This window comes from Phocoena phocoena, chromosome 8, assembly GCF_963924675.1.
Source record: "Phocoena phocoena chromosome 8, mPhoPho1.1, whole genome shotgun sequence".
Lineage (NCBI taxonomy): Eukaryota > Metazoa > Chordata > Mammalia > Artiodactyla > Phocoenidae > Phocoena > Phocoena phocoena.
Window position 1 is genome coordinate 92,463,291 of NC_089226.1, and position 5,789 is coordinate 92,469,079.

The 5,789-nt window shown below is 43.0% G+C and overlaps 1 pseudogene; it reads right to left on the reverse strand.

Moving 5' to 3' along the window:
* Positions 1-1,429: 1,429 nt before the first annotated feature.
* Positions 1,430-4,439, reverse strand: LOC136126999 (small ribosomal subunit protein uS17-like; annotated as a pseudogene).
* Between the last annotated feature and the right edge of the window lie 1,350 nt (positions 4,440-5,789).

The following is a 5,789-nucleotide window of genomic DNA, read 5'->3' on the forward strand; positions in this document are numbered from 1 at the left end:
TCTGCTGTCTGCCCTCTGGTGGATGAGGCTATATAAGAGGCTTGTGCAAGTTTTCTGATGGGAGGGACTGGTGTTGGGTAGAGCTGGGTGCTGCTCTGGTGGGCAGAGCTCAGTAAAACTTTAATCTGCTTGTGTGCTGATGGGTGCGGCTGAATTGCCTCCCTGTTGGTTGTTTGGCTTGAGGCACCCAGCCCTGGAGCCTACAGGCCCTTTGGTGAGGCTGTCGGACTCTGGGAGGGCTCACACCAAGGAGTACTTCCCACAACTTCTGCTGCCAGTGCCCTTGTCCTCACAGTGAGCCACAGCCACTCCCCGCCTCTGCAAGAGACCCTCCAACACTAGCAGGTAGGTCTGGTTCAGTCTTCTATGGTATCACTCTCCTTCCCTCTGTGTCCTGATGCACACACAATCTTGTGTGTGCCCTCTGTTTCCCCTAGACCTGTAAGAGTTGTGCAATCAAATCCCGCTAGCCTGCGAAGTCTGATTCTCTGAAAATTCCAACTCCCTTTGCCAGACCCCAAGGCTGGGAAGCCTGACGTGGGGCTCAGAACCTTCACTCCAGTGGGTGGACTTCTGTGATATAATTGTTCTCCAGTTTGTGACTCACCCACTCAGTGGTTATGGGATTTGATTTTATTGTGATTGTGCCCCGCCTACCACCTCATTGCGGGTTCTCCTTTGTCTTTGGATGTGGGGTACCTTTTTTGGTGAGTTCCAGGGTCTTCCTGTCAATGATTGTTCAGTAGTTAATTGTGATTCCAATGTCTTGAAAGAGTGAGTGAGCACACATCCTTCTACTCCGCCATCTTCAACTAATTCCCAAACTTACTATTAACAATAATCCCACTAAGCCATATCTAATTTTTTCCTCTTTTTTTCCCTTTAAATATATCTTATTAGGGATAGAGTATTGTGTTCCACAGTTTCTTGAAATAATTACTGCCTTTAATGTGTTTATGTTGTTAATTTAAAGTGCAATTATGTTTATATGTTGATATCTGAATTCAATTTTAAGGTTTATTGTATTTCCAGACAATTCTAGTCATTATATCTTTTTTTTTCATTTTATTCACACTCATCCTCAGTGTGTAGCAATTTTCATTTATTACTTCATTATCTAGTACATCAAAATTGGCCGATAATTATTTTTTATATTTATTTCCTTTTCTTTTATACAAAAGTTTGCATATTAGGTACACTGTTCTGAACCTTTCTTTATTTCCTTTTTCACTTTAAAATATGGACTGTCTCCATATACTTCATAGAGATCTTCTTTATTCTTTTTGATTGTTTTGTGGTACTGCCTTTTAAGGGTACCATAGGTTATTCAATAAGCAGACCAGCCTTGCTAATGGCATTTTTTTCTTACAATCACTGCTGAAATGAATGCTTTGTGCCTATCTTGTTTCCTACTTATTTGGGTGTATATTCAGGTAGCATCATCAGTAGAAGTCCCCAGGAACCCTGAGATAAAGAATAGCATGCAGAAAGTTTAATAGGGACTATTCTTAGTATTAATATCTGGAGGGAAAAGAAAAAGAAAGCAGGATTGAATGCAGGGAGAAGTCAGGCTGCAATGCAGTATCAATTAAGGCCTGAGACAACCCTACAGGGAGCTCTGAACCTAGGGTAGTCCTTCAGGGTCGTCACAAGTTAAGGTGAGGGGTCCAGCTTTATACCACTGAGACCATCAGTAATCGGAAATGGGATACCCCGCAAAACGGGGTTAGTCAACCTTCCTAACCTGATAATTGAAAGTTGTCAGCTCACAACCTGATCAGTAGTTGGGTAACTACATCAGTCCTAAAAGAGAGATCCATGCAGCACAACACAGAGTCTATCAAAGCTGATGCCTGATGACATTTGAATTCACTTACATTATATCACTTCAAGGCTCCGGGTGGGCCTCTTCTGCTGGAAGAAACTCACAAGTGGGAGATTAGTAGGATGAACTGCAGCCCCTGCTGCTATAACTGGGTCTTGAACCTACAACTGATTATCATTATCTTCATCCAGTACTATCCATTCTAGATTCCCTTCACTGTCAGCTAGCATCACTGTGGGTCTTGGTGGTTCACCATGTGGAATGAACAAGACCCTCATCCCTGAGAAGTCTATACTTCTGCTTTCCATGTCATTTGAAAGCACTGACCACTAAACTTATCCATGTATCATCAAAATTGTACAAGGGAGAACTAAGAGATATCCAAGTGGATAATTTGGATGTCTAACATATTTCTTCCTGCTCCCATTGTGTGACAGCAGCCCTACCTCCTCTTCATGATCCAGGTCAATTATGCCTAGAAAGATTGTGAATTTTATTCCTCCCTGTTGGTCCCTTGGCAGGAGGAGCCCACAATGCGGTCTTAGCTCAAAGTTAAATGGATCTCTTGCTGATTGCCTGGGGGAAGCATTTCTCTTTCTGGAGACCATAACTTCTAATCTAGAAGAGCACAGAATTAAGGGGATTTGAGTGACCACGAATTCCCCAAGTAGAACATTGGAAATAATGAAAAGTGCAGTCTTCTTGCCCATATCTATTATTTCTCAGACCAATATTTTCTATCCATTGGAGGCAGCATCATATGATGGATGTTGATATAAGGTACATGTGATGTCCTAGAGCAGGGGTCCCCAACCCCTGGGCCGCAGTACCAGTCGCGCAGCAGGAAGTAAGCGGTGGGCAAGCCATCAAAGCTTCATCTGCTGCTCCCCTTCTGTCCCCTTTACTCGCATTACTGCCTGAACTGTTCTCCTCTCCCTCTCCATCTGTGAAAAAATTATCTTCCACAAAATCGGTCCCTGGTACCAAAAAGGTTGGGGACCGCTGTCTTAGAGGATGACACCCCATCTTCACAGCATATTGTCTCCAAGTTGGTGCCTTAGCTGTGCCTTTAACAACTCAGTATATTGCTGTATTAGGCCAACAGCTTCTGGGTGGCGTGGTATATGAGAGGACAAGTGGATTCTATAGACATATATAAACTTTCACACTGTCTTTGCCATAAAGTGGGTCTCTTGAGCCTCTATGACATTATGTTGTTGATATGTAAAATATTCTATAAGGCCTTAGATAGCAGTTCTGGCAAACAAATGGACTGACTCCAGTCATTCCAAAATTGCAGTCTGACTTGACACCCAAACCCATGCTCTTAGACAGATACCATTCTATGTTTATTCCCTCATGATTCAGATAAAAGCAGAGGGCCTAAGATTATACCCAAGCAAAGGAAATAAAGTTGAAACCTTGAGAAATATACAGCAAAACAAAGAGCTCACTTTAATTCTAAACACAAAGATAGAGAGGGGAAGACAGTAGTTTTCATCCCATTCCCATATACACCTATGAATAAACACAGGTAATATTTACTGAGAGCTTACTCTGTGCTAGTCATTGTTCTAAGTACTTGGCTCTAATTAACTCTTTTAAACTTATCAACAAACATATGGTTATCCCATTTTAGTGCTGAGAACACTGGGGCACAGAAAGATTAACACACTCTTTTCTTTCGCTAGTAAGTGATGAATCCTGCGTTCTAAACTGTGTGGTCTGGCTTCAGGGTTTTTACACTTAAATGCTACACTATATCACTTCTAAAAACAGGAAAGAGGGAAAGAAAGACCCAGGGTGCAGTTTTTTTGTTTCTTTGTTTGTTTCTTTTTTTTTTTTTTTTTTTTTTTTTTTTTTTTTTTTTTTTTTTTTTTGCGGTACGCGGGCCTCTCACTGTTGTGGCCTCTCCCTTTGCGGAGCACAGGCTCCGGACGCGCAGGCTCAGCAGCCATGGCTCACGGGCCCAGCCGCTCCGCGGCATGTGGGATCTTCCCGGACCGGGGCACGAACCCGCGTCCCCTGCATCGGCAGGCGGACTCTCAACCACTGCGCCACCAGGGAAGCCCTCTTTGTTTGTTTCTTGACTGGGAAAATAAATTATTTTGTTTGGGGCAGTGGGCAATGGTCCAGTCTTAGAACTGCTGGAATGCTGCTTGGTGCCATCATCCTCGTTGACCTTGAGCATGTTGAAGTGCACCATCTTGCTCAGGGGCCGACACTCGCCCACTGTGACACTGTCGCTGATTCGGACATCCCTGAAGCAGGGGGAAAGGTGCACAGACATGTTTTTGTGGTGCTTCTAGAAGCAGTTGTACTTTCGGATGTAGTGGAGGTAGTCTCGGTGGATGACAACGGTCTTCTGCATCTTCACCTTGGTCACCACGCCAGACCGGATCCGCCCTCGGATGGAGACATTACCAGTAAAAGGGCACTTCTTGTCAATGTAGGTGCCCTCCATGGCCTCCTTTGGTGTCTTGAAGCCCAGACCAATGTTCTTGTAGTATAATGGGATCTTCTCCTTGCCAGTTTCTCCAAGCAGGACCCTCTTCTTATTTTGAAAGATGGTCAGTTGCTTTTGGTAGGCACGTTCAGTCTGAATGTCTGCCATCTTCCCAGCTGCCTGAAAAAAAGCCAGGGTGCCCTTTTTTTTTTTTACAAACTTCCCTAACCATTCAATATCCTTACTGCCCACCAGTTAGTCATATAAACCTCCAGTACCAGCTTATAAGGGAGAATAAGAAGAAAGGGTGCGTTTCTAGTAAAGTGACAAGGATACCATACTTGGATTTGAGCATTGTGTCAGCCAGTTCTGGCTGGGAGACCACAGAAACTCTTAGCCCTTTGGGCTTCAGTTTCCTCTGAAGTAGGATTAGATGCTTTCTCAGGTTCTTGGCTATTTCATAACAAAGAAATAATTATCATACTGGATTATGTTGAACTACCTGGAATTTGGGAGAATGGGTTCACTTTTCCACATAAATGGAACCTCAGCTACTTACGTGAGAATGTCTTTACCATCACAGCTTATCTGGAGAAAACATCAAGGTGAATCTTTTAACCTTGAGCTCTAACAGTACTTGTTTGAGTGAAAGGTACAACCTTGTCCTAGAAGCTGAAACCTGATGACAAAGGGGCAATCAGCTTGAATCACAGTGAAGGGACATTCCTCATTTCAAAGCTGAACCAAAGTGCTATGCTCTGTGACAAGCAGGTGAACTCTCAGGGGCCCTGAAAAGTTGGTGAATCCATCAGCATGGGGAATCGGCTATCTTGACTGCAAATCAATGACTCATTCTGGCACCCCCTTGACAGCTGCTGATTTGTTTCCTTAAGACAACTCTTTTATTAGAGAAAGATATGTAGGTATGAGCTGCATGGTTTCACATGAAGAGAGCAAACAGAATGAAATCTAGGTTAAGAGAGCTCCGCCAATACACTGAAGCAAACAAGCCATCTCTGCAAAAATAACCACCTCTCTCTTTCTTCTTTCACAACACAGACACTTTGTTAGCAGTAAGATTATCTAAAGTTAAGTCCCATCCTTTCAACAAGCATTCCACTTCTCAAACTGATGCACCACATATGTCTACTGTCTATTAAAATATCACACACACACACATAGGCAAGGAGAAGTCTAAAAAGAAGGTAGCATATGTATTCATTTAATTAGTTATTCTACTGGAAAAGAGTTGTTAGTACTTCTCTATATATCACGTTATGCACTGGAAACACAGATGTGAAAGCGGACAGACTTCCTTCCAATGAGAGAGGTTATAATCTAGCAGAGGAAATAGAAAATCACATCCACAATTACAATAGCAAGTGAAAAATATACTGATCCTTGCAAACACGGGTTGCTCTTTGAGCACCAGAGGGACATCTTAATGCCTTGGGGCAATCAGAGAAAGCTTCTTGGAGGTGATGTCATAAGTTGAGCTTAAATGGTAGAGAGATTTTA